Source organism: Macrosteles quadrilineatus, unplaced genomic scaffold, assembly GCF_028750875.1.
Source record: "Macrosteles quadrilineatus isolate MER2022 unplaced genomic scaffold, UCM_ALF_1.0 Scaffold_11__1_contigs__length_5352618, whole genome shotgun sequence".
In the NCBI taxonomy this organism is placed as follows: Eukaryota; Metazoa; Arthropoda; class Insecta; order Hemiptera; family Cicadellidae; genus Macrosteles; species Macrosteles quadrilineatus.
In genome coordinates, this window is record NW_026542604.1 from 1,398,449 (window position 1) to 1,413,444 (window position 14,996).

Here is a 14,996-nt window from a genome sequence, read left to right on the forward strand (position 1 = left end):
CTCTTTTACAGTATATGTTCCACCTATACTGATGACAGGTCTACAGCGCTATGATTTACAAATTACAAAGTAGTGTCATAGACTAACCAACTTTTATCTATGGTAGTGTGCTCGTCTGCATAAATCGACGTGATTTCCAGGTGACGATATACCGAGCGCGCCCGGTGCATCATCGAGGACGGGAAAACCTTCGGTTTGATAGAGAATTCTCGAAAACCATTGAACTGTTTGATGACTTGGCTCGTACGAAGAGTTACGGAGTAGGGGTCTACGTCGCTATACATCTTGAATGCAAAATGAATAATCCCCCTATGAAAGTTTCCCTGATGTTTTAAATGTTCTTTTCTATGATCTAAACTGGGGCCATAAAACTTATTCAGGCAATCATAAAAGTTTTGCCGATTTTGCAATTTTCTTTCAACTTTTACTTTCACCTATACAATTTAGTATGGAGAAAGTATTGTTTTCGTCAAAATTTTCGAGTTTGAGTTTTGAGTGGATATAGCCTATCCATTTTGGCCCCCCTAACAAAAAAAAAGTGGTTTTCGAAGTGATGTCTGTGTGTGTAGGTGTGACTGTATGTGTGGATGTGTACATAGCTACAGACCACACCACTGTGGTCCGATTTTGATGAAATTTGGTATGTAGGTACCACTGTATCTCCAGACGTTTTTTTTCTTCATTTCTAATGGGGATTTCCCCATAAAAACCTATAATAAAATGGAAAATAAGATGGCGAAAATGGCCTGAACGATTTTGGTAAAAATTTAGTATGTTATAGTCCTTTAAATTCTGAACAAAATGGTACAAATCCCAATTACGTAAAAAATATGGTTCAAAAGCTATTGTAACTTTTGTTATTCACCCATAAAAATACCCCAAAATAAGAAAAATGGATTTGAGGAACAACTGGTTTTAATTGAAATTAGTATGTGATGGTCCTATAATTCTTAACAATAGAGTGCAGCCCCCCATTGCTGTAAAATTCTTGTATACAGGGTGTAGAAAAATGCAATAGACAAGTGTTTATTTTATTTTTATCATATACCCAAATTTTAATCTTTGGAGCTATTTACAGTTAAGTTTTCGAAAGTGAATGCAACTTTTGTGATTTTACATATTAAATATCATAGTTACTCATATCGCTTGCCAAAAAAAGGTTGTTGACGAGGTTATGGGAGAAAGTCTGTGTCAGAATGCTGATACCGTTATTTTTTTTTTATTAGCAAATTTCTGTGCTAGGCCTATTATCAGTGCAAGGAAGTCCACTTTGTCAGGTGACTGTAGGAAAAATATTTTTTACCACAATACAATATTTTTAGCGGTTTACAAACGTTAATTGGAGGCTGAAAGCCAAGTATTGCTGTCCAGGGTCGAAATGCCAGCTTTCATTGTCATTTGAGGGCTGGAACAGGGTTTTAAGGCCCTAGGGCGGTAAAATCAGCTGTTCGCTCTTAAATCATTTTTCACCAAACTATGATGTTTTAAGCCTTTTTACATACGTTAATTGGTGGCTGAAAGTTACGTTTTGCTGGCCATGCCAGCTGTCATCGTCATTTGGGGACCGAGCAGGTTTTTACACCCCCAGGGCCGCAAAATCAGCTGCCCGCTTACTTTCTTAAAACATTAATGCATATTAAATACCTACACAATCCGTATCCATATCGTGGTATCCATAGCATTGCAATAGAATTGTTTATTTGTCACCGCTGCCTAGTAACTATTTATTATTGTTTTTGCTGATTCCTCAAATTTTTTTCTTCTCTAATAACCTTAAAGTTGTAATTGTGTTGACTATCAGTGTGCATTATTATTTTGGTGAATAGTGGACCGAAAAGGAAATAGACCTCATTTTTAGCCCTAGGTACGAAATATACTATACTCTGGTATTTTCTTCTTTCATCGAAATTTGTACTCGTACAAACTGCATTTAGTTTAATCTGGATCATGATCTTAAGTGATGGACTTAATGTATAAACTTAGTGGATTCGTGACGATATTAAGTGTTTTGAAGTTAGGTTGGACTAGCTGACCCTTGCAAAGCATTTGCACTGAATCAAATCCCACTTATTGAGGTACACAACATAGGTATATTTAATTCTGCGTAGTAAGTCCATCGTTGATTTAAGTACGGGTCCTTACTTCAGGAATAGATGTGGTCTACATTGGTAATTAACTTTTTTCAATTTTATAATGTTATTTAGGTTTTTACATGTTCACCTGACCAAGTTGAACCCTATGATCGAAGTATTAATATGGCCATGAACGATTTTTGTTTTTACACAGACATAGTTTTCACTGAAAAAGCTAACTTCACAAAGCCACAAAAACTGATTTTGTAAAAAAACCAGGGTCTGGCACATGCAATTCTTCCTTCGTTAGAGTCTGTCCATGTGCCTTATTTAAAGCCGTGGATAAGCTTTTAAGGGAAACTCCTTCTTAGTCAGTTCGAAAGGGCTACGGACTATTGCATAGTATGACAGTTTAACCGGAGTCAGCCAACATCGCATTGATAATGTAGATGCCCAAGTGAGCTACAACCAATCTTTAAGAATGCTTAGAGGTTTCTCATCAACATGATAATAGAGTTCTTTTTAGCATGAGTTTGTGAGGTAACAAACCTAAATGGCTTAGTGAGTAAAAAAAAAACTCCAATGCATACAACAGAGCATTCTACATCCCTTGGGAAAGAACAGAATCAAAACTGATATAACAGTTTCTTGTCGGTAACAAATTCAACACAACATAACCCTTCATTGAAACCTGTAGTAAATAAAAGATAAGAGGTGATATTTGAAGATAGAATTCTTAAATATACTGTACATAGCATGGTTGGTAGGTTTGTCAAAATGAAGGCCATGTCGTAAATAAAGAAATATAACAGCTAAAGAATCCATGCGGTACGGTACTTACTATTGAGTTGTTCTTGTTTAGACTTCTTAAAGCGAATAATCTGATTTAGTCTCCGGGGTTATTTATGGTAGAAAGCACAGACTAAGTTTTGTCGTCATGTATGAAGTAAAAACAAAACACTCAGATTTGAGAAATAAATATTTGTTTGTTTTGATTAATTTTATTCACATCTTTCAGCTGATTGAATAACATAAATAAACATTTCAAGTTTAAATTACTTGCAGAATCTTACCAATATAACAGGCCTAAAATGTGAAAGTTTGTGTGTTTGTTTGAAGTTCAATCTCGCATAAACCACTGGATGGATTGGGCTGAAATTTGGCATGATGATAGCTCACATTCCCGATTAACATATAGGCATATTCTTATCTCAAAAATCCTTTCGGGCTCCGCCCCAGTGGCTCTGTAGTTCCCCATGTTAACCTTATGAGTATTCATATTTAAAGGGAATTAAAGAATTTAGTCAGGTGTTTCAACTCAAAAAGTTGGTTCTATGATATACAAAAGCATTAAAAAGTTAAGATTTACCAACAGGGTGCAGCACTATACAGTAGAACCTTGATAACAAGACTCTCATGGGGATTATAAAATTAGTCTGGTTATTAAGGTTGACTTATTATTGAGGTTTGCAATAACATGTGTTTAGAGGTAAAATAAATTCAAGGGGATTTGAAAAATACACTTGTTATCAAGAGTGACTTGTTATCGAGGGTCCACTGTATTTTTTTTTTGCATTTATATAAACAGCTAATTTGAACCAAGCAGCAACAAAAAACTGTGATATGCAATGTGAACTGTCAAAATAGGATTGTTTACAGTTACTTATGTTGCACTAAAACAAATCAAAGATTGCTTGACAAAATAATTTGAACATCGTAGTATTTTACTATGTATATTTAATTAATCTGTCATCCTCTTACCGAAGAATTGAACGTATCAATGATCAGCATTACACATAGTATAAATAAGTCAACCCTTCGTAGGTCCTTTCATTTTCATCAGAATGCTGAATTTGTGTCACAAACGCTGAATGTTTACTGTTATGTTAAGCAAATTATATCATACCAAAAGCTAGTTTAGAATGTTAGCGTCGGCTGCTAGACTTTAAAAAAATCAAAACTTAATTTCTAAAAACTGGGACCCTAAACTACAATTATGGCTTCGACATTCCCTAGTTGTCAAAATTATCTTTCTTTCAACACAAAAATCATGAAAATCCGCCAAGTGGTTGATTCAGAATTGTGAAATAAAAAAACCCTGTCACGTTTTAAAATTATAGATGCCAACCCTGTACGAAGGACAGGTACTCTGCTAGTGATATAATAAATATTACGAAAACTACTGAAAATGAGTGATTTGTATGTATATTTGGCTGCACTTTACTTTACGTCCTACACTCATTCGAAGGGAAATATCGAGTCGATATATCGATTATTCGATAGCGATTAATCGATATTACGATTACTAACTATTTCAATTGCGGTATTCTATACAACGATTATTGCATTGTTTTTGTTTTAATATTACATTTTTGTTTAGGCTATTTCATTATTTTTGTTTGTATTATAAGTCATTTTTAAGAACTTTATCGATAATTTAGTCAGAGTATTTTATGTAATCCTGAAAATTGTTTCAAATTGATGCAAGATCAAGGATTAGTACCTGATACTCCTAAATTAAAGTTAGAATAAGTTACAAGGTGAAAATCAGGTAGATTTTAGATGTCAGAAACGATCTAAACCACACTCACTATCGATAAATAAATTGAAAAACACCTTTTTTCTTAATTCTCACTTTGGATTTCTAAATATTTTGACCTTGATATACTTTTTCAGCATAAACATCACTAACAACCAGTTTCTCATTCGTGAAACTAGCACTAGATTAATCACTACAAGTAGCAAAACTATCGCCAATTGGTTAGGTATCGTTTTGTAGAGAAGTGTGTGTTTCTTATACATAGAACGTTTAGTAGCCTATCTAGAATGAGGCTATAATTTGTAGTTTTTGTTTTGTTTTTTATCCTATTAAATCGTTACCTATATTTTTTAATCTATATATATAATTCCGTAAGTCAAATTTTTGTAAAGAAATTGCCAGTGACTGGATGGCCGTAGAAGGATGGGAGGGGTCTTATTTTAAAGGTCTTGACGTGAATTTTGAGGGAAAACTATTCATTTTTCTTATTTTTTTACCATAAATTCGCAACAGAATAAAACTTTTCCCATTAAAACAACATGGGGTTTAATTTGTTTACATCTTTTGAAATTAAAACCGCTGTGCCACAGATTTGAAAACAGTGATCAATACACGCATTTGGTTTACTTTTAGCCAGTCAACTATGAAATGTATACTATAATAAAACTGAAATATTGAAGATTAGTCGGAAAATTCTTTGTTTATATTTAAATCATATACTCAAGTTTCATTTTTTCATGCTTTTACGTTATTGTCGTGTTAAAGGAATAAACGACATAGAATAAATATTCTGTATAAATAATCAAAGAGTCGAAATTAAATCTTTTAAATCATATGTTCAAGTTTATTTTAAATGATGTTGTTTTCTTTATATTTCTACACATTTTAAGGTTAAGGTTGTGTAAATATATACAACTAAAATAACCTATAAATGTTATTGGTTCTAAAATGGTGTATTTGCATTCCTTCGTAAGTAAATTTTTTTAGTGCAGTGAATATACAACGTAGAGTAATCATATTCGATCATACTTTTATAAAATCACCAGGGATTCAAGATGTTTTGGTATGTAGGCTGCTGGATATATATTCTTTTCATTATAAGTACTGTAATTAATATGAACGCCAGGGGAATACCACAAAGGCGGGGAACTGTTCATAGGAATGACAGTGCGCGTAGGAGAGCAAGAGTAGATAATGACGAACTTAATCAAGATATGTTACAACCCCTTTTTAGGAGACCCATGGTAGACGAGAGAAATGTAAAGATCCATGATGCAGGATTACTGGACCAAGAGTGCATTCAATGTAGTGCTCTTCATTTTAGAGAAGAACTAACGAATAATCATTTTATGACATGTTGCCATAACGGACTTATTAACCTTCCTCAGTCAAAAACTAATGTAGAACTTAAAAGTTTGTTTGAAGAGAGCCCACAACTGTATAAATTCATTCGACAATGCAACAGTGCGATGGCTTTTGCTTATTTTTCAGCCAGTAAGAAAGATATTCCAGGAAAAGGACCATACTGTTTCAAAATTCAAGGACAGATTTATCGTTCAATCTCAGATTTGCTGCCTCAACATGATGAAGACCCCGTGTATGGCCAATTGTACATTATTGACACATCAACAGCAACAGAAATTCGTCAAAGGCGTCGAGAAAATAGTGACTTAAAACCTGAAATATTGTCAAAACTAGCTGAAATTCTATTAGAAAATCCATTTGCACAAATTTACAAAAGAGCTTCGGAAGAAATGGTTGTACAAGGTGACAGTGAATTAGAACTTAGGTTTGTAGACAGGATAAATATGGATCGTCGTAGGTATAATAAGCCTACTGCAGATGAAATTGCAGGCGTCTTCAATTCATCTGAAGGCGAACCTCCAATGAATTTTTAAAATTCCAAACAGGGAAGCTTTTATTTATCCTCATTAACCACAAGACCAAAGCTACCTTAGTAAATCAGTATTTATTCACAAACAATGATATGTTTGCTGCCTTTTCATGTTAAACCACTGGAGTGATTCAAATTATTTATTGAAAATGACATCAACAAAAGCAAACAAAGAAGAACAACAAACTGGTTTTTACACAAAAGATATGGTGTAGGGATGCCTATTCTGACACATAGATAATGTTATTCTGAGTTTGTTTAAATACCGGTATTGCAAAAAGTTGTTTAACATTTGAGCTTTTTAGGGACTTATGTCCCTACAAGCCACTAGTTTTCTTTATTTACAAATTGAAGATAAACTAACTTAACTGATCATAATTACAGCTGATATATAATTTAAAACGATATTAAAAATCAATTGGAAATAACCCTAATTACGATTATTCAATATAGATTAGGTAATCAATATCGAATAATCGATATAACAATCGATATTTTCATTCGAATGAGTGTAGGACGTTAAGTAAAGTGCAGCCGTATATTTTCCCCAGGTAGTAGCCTAGGTAAAAAAGCTTTACAATGACAAAAAAAACACTAACTTAACTGATCATAATTACAGCTGATATATAATTTAAAACGATATTAAAAATCAATTAGAAATAACCCCAATTACGATTATTCTATATAGATTGGGTAATCAATATCGAATAATCGATATAGGTAACAATTTATATTTTCATTCGAATGAGTGTAGGACGTAAAGTAAAGTGCAGCCGTATATTTTCCCCAGGTAGCAGGTAAAAAAAGCTTTACAAAGACAAAAAAACACTTTAGAAACTATAATATAACTTATTGGGTGTTTATAAATGAATATCGGGGTCTTAAAACCTTTAGGCCTACCGCTAAAAATAATAATCAAATGAAAAAGCAACTCAGAGTTTATATGCGTTCCAACAACAAATGATTTTTAAAAAACCAATCCAGTAGAGTTGTAGATTTAATTGTACAAAGTTAAAAAGAAATCTCCAACTTTTTCACCACTATAAATTGGGAGGTTGCTTAACATTTTTGAAAATAACTTTTAAATGGTGATGAAATTGACCAAAGTGGAAGGTAATATTCCGAAAGAGAATAAGATTTCCTACAATTTACTATTATGCATTTCTTAAAAATAGGCTAGGCCTACTCAATAAAGGGGCCTAGCCAAAAATTGCTTTAAAAAAATTGAAAATCCCCAAAGGACTTAATACAGTCACGAATCTGCAAAACACCCAAACTACCTACCTCACATGTCTTTTACAACTTATAAAAACAAATTTTAAGCTGTTCGACAAGTTTGGTTGGGTTATGTGAGGTTATAACGGTGTCAATTTGTAATACCTAGGCTAGGCTATATCAATTATTGGCTGCACTTTACTTTAGGTCCTACACTCATTCAAATGAAATTATCGATCGTTATATTGATTAATTGATTGTTTAATTCGATATATCCTTTGGTTTGTTAGGTAAGGTTAACCTAACCTAACTAACCAAACGATATATCGAATGAAACAATCGAATAATCGATATTTTCATTCGAATGAGTGTAGGACCTAAAGTAAAGTGCATCCCAATTATTTTTAAGGAAATTCCTTCTTAATTTTTCATAATCCAGTCCAGATGTCCAACCAAGAGGTGTTAAAATTAAATTTTAATCAAATATTTCATAAAGCCTAGGCCTACTTAGCTAACGTATTTACTGTCTTAAGTGTGGGTTGTGAGGGTAATTATTTAAGTTAGGCCTTAAAATGACATACAATCAATCAATAAATGTGACTTGGGCTATTAACTTTAAAACTTTGATTTTAGAGTGGAAATATTGATGTGCAGATCAACATTCCTAATACAGTTGAACCTCTATAAGACAAATTTCAAGGGGTACGGGGATAATTCTTACTATAGAGGTATTCTTAATAAAGAGGTTCGTTTTATCGAGGTTTAATGCTGCTGTTATTCTTCTTATAAACTTAGAGGTTTCTCCTCGCTCCAAGGTTTCTCCAAACAATGACTGAGGAAGGAGGAGGGATGGGTGGGGGTTTCATGTTGAGACAAGCTTCTGTTTGTTTTGAAAACTGCGTACTATGGAGGTTAAGATTATGAGAAATTCGTCTTATAGAGGCCACGTTCGTCTTGTAGAGGTTTTGTACTAAGAATATTCGTTGTACCGGTATAGAGGTTAATCAGTCCTAGCCCATATCACAAATAAATTCGTTTTATGGAGGTTTTTAACTTAATTACTACGTTGTATAGAGGTGTTTTTAGCATTGACCTATATGAAAGTTTCAAGGGGATTTAAAAAAATTCATCTTATCGAGGAATTCGTTTTATCGAGGTTCGTACAAACGAGGTTCAACTGTACAACATTAGGCCTAAAATAAAATTCAAACGATCGTAGTTTATCCAGTTTTTGTGACAGCAGAAATATCTTTGCACCATTGATTTCAGGTAAAAATCTAGTTTCTAATGATATGGCCTATAAAATAAGTTACTAAGTTATAGCTTAGGTTCTCTTGGTCACCTTTATACGCTTAATTACTAACTTATGTCAATTACGTAAGTTATAGTTAAACGCAAACAAATCATAGGTTAACTCAATTCAATGTTTACGATAGGTATTATGTTTACGATCATGTTTAAATGTAAGTTAATCTATATTTATTGTTATTCATCCGATAATATATCACAGGTTCTCTGCGGAACTGTACTAGGGATGAGCATCGGTAAGTCAACCATCATTGTGCCGATAACATCTAGGCCTAGGCCCTACGCAAAGTAATCAATGTTTTAGCCGGACCCTACGCGAAGTCATCAATGTTTTTGGGGCTAAAACACTGCAACAGCTAATAGGTTATAGCCTATACTTAGAAGCTAAGCTACTCTGCTTTCACAGGACATTTCTTAGAGAATAGATATAATACTTTACCTCATAATGATACAGATCCACTCTTGCAGCAAACGAATTAAAATTTCGAAATAATTCAACAATTCGATTAAAAAGAGTCAACAAGTCTGTCAATAACAGGACAGACGACAGGTAAACCTGGATACTAGACTGGTAAACAAACCACAGTTATAAAATACCATTCGTTTAAAACTTGCTTCAACACATACACTTAACACTAATGGAGCACTAAATAATTAAAGGTACAAAAACACAATTCAGTTGATTTGATTAAGCTTGATTCGTCAAATCGTAACTTTTGGTCGGGAGCATTCGAACACACAGATCAAAATCTGACTATTGTTGACTGAAACTGAAGACTGACTGACTGAAGAAAGAAGAAAAGAATAAACAAACTGAACTGAAAACGAAACTGACTGACAGCGACAGCAGTGTGTAGAATAGATGAAGAGAAGAAGACAAAGTTGGGTTGAAGGTTGAAGTTAAGATTCCAGTACAACAGCTGTAAGTATACTGTTGATTGTGTTTATATTACTAGCACTGACTATAATCATTAATTATACATTATTATAATTATTGTACTATAGTTCGGCCGCGTAGAAAACGACCTGCGCGCTAATGCTAAACCAATGCTGGAGGAGGTCGTTTTCTAAGCGGCCGACCTATACTCCCATCAATTAATTATCAATCAAGGTTGACCTTAGACATCCGGTATTCGTGGGAACAACGTAGACGATCTGACCCGAATGAAGGAGGACGGTCTACATGAGTTTTGACGATGACGACAAGCTCGCAGAAACTGGAAAGGAACGAAAAAACGACTTTCCAGGGTCGAGTTGCGAAGACGGAGGATAGCGGATGCTTTAGCCAAAGGCAAAAAGTAAGGTGCCATCCACAAGTGAGAGGAGGCTGGTGTGGGCTGCCAAGCACCCTAACCCTGCTCCCTGCAAAGCCAGTTCCTCTGGGAACCAGAATGCTGGGAAAAAAGCAGGGCGAGGGTGGCACTCCCAAAGCTGACTCTAATAAGGCTCAAGGAAGAAATGTGGAAACAGGGGGTGAGAGTACCTGACACATGAGGATGTCTGGGGTGAGAAAAGGATACGATGACGGAAGAGGGAGAGGGCTAGGGTGTTTCACAGAGAGCACCAGAACCCACCTATTCGGAGACACTGTCTGTGGAGAAGATGGCTATCGCCAAATCTGAACACCCGGACAGGATACGTATGGAGGCTAAAACCAATCAAATCAAGGGGGAGCTGTCCAGGTGGGTCAATCCTGGCATAGACGTCAGAATAAGCAGCTGCCATATCTTGAAGGCGGAGCCTTGGTAGTTGGCTGTGCTAACGCAGCCACAAAGGATTGGCTGGTCAAGCAAGTTCAGGAGCTGAGTCCCTTCAGAGAAATCTCACTACAGCTTGCCCCAGCCAGAGATCTTGAGAAAGCTGTGAGGGTATATTTATGTGCCTAGCCCTACAATGTCTGCGTATAAGATCCCTTGGCCTATTGACGGGAGATCAAAGGGAAGAACAGGTTACCATAGTCAAGAGGTTCTCACGGTTCACTATAATGACCTGGGATTTGAGGAAGAATGAGGACCTATGAATGAGGGTGCACAATAATAAGCTGTTCTAGCTGCGATGCAATCCCATGGTCACTTACAAGCCTGGCCCTCTGATAAAAAAAACCCGGGGACTTGGGGGGTCCCCGGGAAAATTTGGAATTTTCAAAGCCGTTTGGTGACTTATCCTCCTTAAAGCCTTTTGGTGACGTTCTAAAGCCATTTTTAAAGTCTAGAACTGTGTGCAAAACCTCCCATTTTATGATCTACTACTTACTTGGGGAATTATTTACTCCACGTCGTTCCCAACATGCTGATCAACACAAAATGACGATCAAGTAATGGTATGTTTTCAACACGATACAACCATCAATTATTTCAAATTTGTAAACTACAAGTGCAAAATGTCACAGAAATTCTTTAAAAAAATTGTTTGTATTGTAATAGCCATTACCTGATATCTAAGTTGGGCGATGAAGTATCAAGTAGAAGTACAATAATAGGTTAGAAAGTATAGAACGCGTTGTTTAAACGCAGTGATGTATCACGTGTTTTGTTGATAATAGTATAGATAAAACATACTCCCTTAGTAGATTTCTCATCCTAATCGAACAGCTGAAGACAATTTTATTGTTAGTTCTGTACGGTTTATGTAGAGGTCGTGTTTTGTTTACAATCTGTTTCCCGTTAATACAGTCATTTAAAACCTCGTTTAACCAAATAATACGATCTAATCATAAACAATATATTGTCCGGTGGGGCACACGAAAGATTTCTCAGGTGCCGTTTGACGTCACTAACTGCTGACGTCACTAACTGCTGCGTCTGAAGAAACAGACAATTTTATAGTTTTCTATTATTAAGTTAAACCATATTAAACTGTCATAACCTAACCAAACTAACCAAACGTGCTGATAATGGAAAAATCGAATAAAGGTTTACTAATATAAAAAAAATACTTTTGTCAATAAAATAAAATTATAAATGCCTAAAATTCAATTTTATAATTTATCAATTATAAAATAACTGTCATAACCTAACCAAACCAACCAAACTTGCTGATGTGAAAAAATTGCTGATAAAAAGTTAGTGCCGCCGGCGGGATTTGAACCCGGTACTTTCGGATTATCAGCCCGCAACGCTATCCATTACACCACCGAGGCCGATGGCTCAATACCGTATCGTTGCGGTATTGGTGTTCCCTTAAAGTGATGTCAGCAGTTAGTGACGTCAAACGGCACCTGAGAAATCTTCCGTGTGCCGTTTCGATATATTGTCCCCTTGTTATTTAACCAAACAGTAAAGCACAGATCAAGAAATTAACCCTAATAGAAACAAAATTTCGTCGACACTAGCGCTCAGTGTGGCGTACATGAACTAGACATGAAAAAGGAGCTTCAAAATTTACAATGGGATGAGAAGTCTACTTGTGTTGGTTAGTCTATGATAATAGCTAACTTATGCTTTATTAGTTAAAAAACTGCTTACTAAATAGTTTGTTTAGCTCTCATATACACAAGATCAATATAAATCTTTGCTATTAAACACATGTGGTCAAAATTGGCACACTCAAACGTTTCCACACGAAACAAGCATTAAAAATAGACCGTTTAAATTTCACAACAGGATAGGAAGTTCACTTGCACTAGCTGTAAATAGCAAATAAGTAAATAATAAGACCGCATGTAATAGCCTATTTAGATCAAAAATATCGATTTGAGAGTACCTACGTTACAGAAAGTAAATAAAAGAAACGTCTTACGGGGTAGCGGATTTTTATCCCCCTGGAATTTTACCCCCTGGGCAAACGTGATGTCACAAACCAGGGGGTAAAATTCCGGCCGCGAACTTTTGAGTTTCGCGACATCAGCTCGATGGATTAAACGCGGAATTAAACATATATTTTCACGGTTGTGAATTTAATCAGAACACATCAAATTTTAAAAACCTAGAGTGTACGGCCCGGATTTTTACACCCGGAATTTTACCCCTCGGATTTTTACCCCCGGAATTTTACCTCCGGATTTTTACCACCTGGCCAGATATATAAATTAGTGAGAATGATTAATTATCTTCTGCTTTAATTTAATAGTAAAAATTGTATTACTAAGTAGCCTATATTAATTTATTTGTAACATTAACTAATCGAACAGGTTTTTTATTTTAATTTTGAGATTCTACTACATATTAGTCATCACAACAATTGGTCAAATACAGTGTACCGGATGCCTACAACTACATTTCACAACATGTATTTCGACGACCTTTGTCATTACAAACCATAAATAGCACATGGTTTGTGCCTGAAGAAACAAGAAGGAATATTGTGTTATTGTACAACAGAAACTAAATACATTGTTTTTCACGGTGATACAATAAATTCGTTTCAGAAATGTCCACCCAATTATAATTTAAATGAGCTACTCAGTTTATTTTACATAATTATTAACCAACAGTTCGCCCCAAACGCAAATCCTGAACATCAAAAAACAGCGAATTATGTTTACTTAGTTGAGATTACAAAATAAATAAATAAAAATAGGCCACTAAATAATGAAATGTTTACAATTAATTAAAAATAGAATTAATAAAATCAATCATTCAATTTCTAAATTCGGCCAGGGGGTAAAATTCCGGGGGATAAAAATCCGGGGGTAAAATTCCGAGGGGTAAAAATCCGAGGGTAAAAATCTGGGGGTTAAAATCCGGCCCATACATCTTCAGTTGTCTAAACGCTAATTATATGGACAGGGGGTAAAATTCCGGTTTTTATCGCTAATCTAATTAATCACGCTCTGGCTATTTTCATTAGACTTCCAAATCCGCGGTGGTAAAATTCCGGCCGCGAACAAACTTTTGGCCACTTAGGTTACTACGTCATGGTGACGTCAGCTTTGCCCAGGGGGTAAAATACCAGGGGGATAAAATTCCGGCGACCCCATCTTACAACCCTTAAAAAATATATTTACGCTTATGAGGCGGCCGTGGTTACTCACAAAGACGGTAAATATACATAAAAGATGGTAAGTGGTGATCGATTTCGATTGGACACTTCAATCATCATGTCCAATCGAAATCGATCACCACTTACCATCTTTTATGTACTGTATATTTACCGTCTAGTGAGTAACAGTATAAGCCTAAATATACAGGGTTAGTAAAAAGTCTGGAGACCCGCTGTTAATTTTTTAACGGCCCATACTAGAAAACCTAAACTCGGCACACCTTTATGGCATGTTATGAAGTACTTTTTGGGCATAACCGCCACTTGGTGTACATCCCCAAAATGAGGGATTTTGGGGGAAACTCAAAATTTTCAAAAGGTAAGACCCATCAAGTGACCCCTCATTTTTAAGGTCGTGATAAAAAAAACTAACAACGCAAACTAGAGGTCTCTATCTCAATTCAGTAAAAAATGGCAGCTGATTGAAATCTTTAGATATCAGAATCAACTTGCAATTTTATATTCAATTGGCTGCCATATTCTACTGTGATAAGGTAGAGAGAGACCTCTAGTTTGCGTTGTTAGTTTTATTTTATCACGACCTTCAAAAGGAGGGGTCACTCGATGGGGCTTAACATTTAAAATTTTTGAGTTTCCCCCAAAATCCCGCATTTTGGGTTTGGGAAAAAAGTAGCAATTAGGCTAAAAAAAATACTTCATAACATGCTATAAAGGTGTGTATAGTTTAGTTTTCCTAGTGTGAGCTGTTACAAAATTTACAGGGGTTCTTCAGACTTGGGAAGCTGTAAGTTAAATTTAACTTCTGAGAATTCCAATTGGCTGCCATTTTTTACTGGATTGAGATAGAGACCTCTAGTTTGCGTTGTTGAGTGTTTTTTACTAGGACCTTCAAAATGCGGTGTCACTCAATGGTTCTTACCATTTGAAATTTTTGAGTTTCCCCCAAAATCCTCAATTTTGGGGATGTACACCAAGTGGTGGTTATGCCCAAAAAGTACTTCGTAGCATGCCATAAAGGTGTGTCGAG

At 35.3% G+C, this 14,996-nt stretch overlaps 1 protein-coding gene across 1 annotated transcript in view; it reads right to left on the reverse strand.

The window, feature by feature from the left end:
- LOC129004734 (kelch-like ECH-associated protein 1B) overlaps positions 1-9,836 on the reverse strand; it is a 51,197-nt gene extending 41,361 nt beyond the window's left edge. The window contains exon 1 of the mRNA XM_054433324.1: positions 9,468-9,836. The gene's annotated coding sequence lies outside the window, so the exon portion shown is untranslated. The remainder of the gene's footprint in view (positions 1-9,467) is intronic.
- Between the last annotated feature and the right edge of the window lie 5,160 nt (positions 9,837-14,996).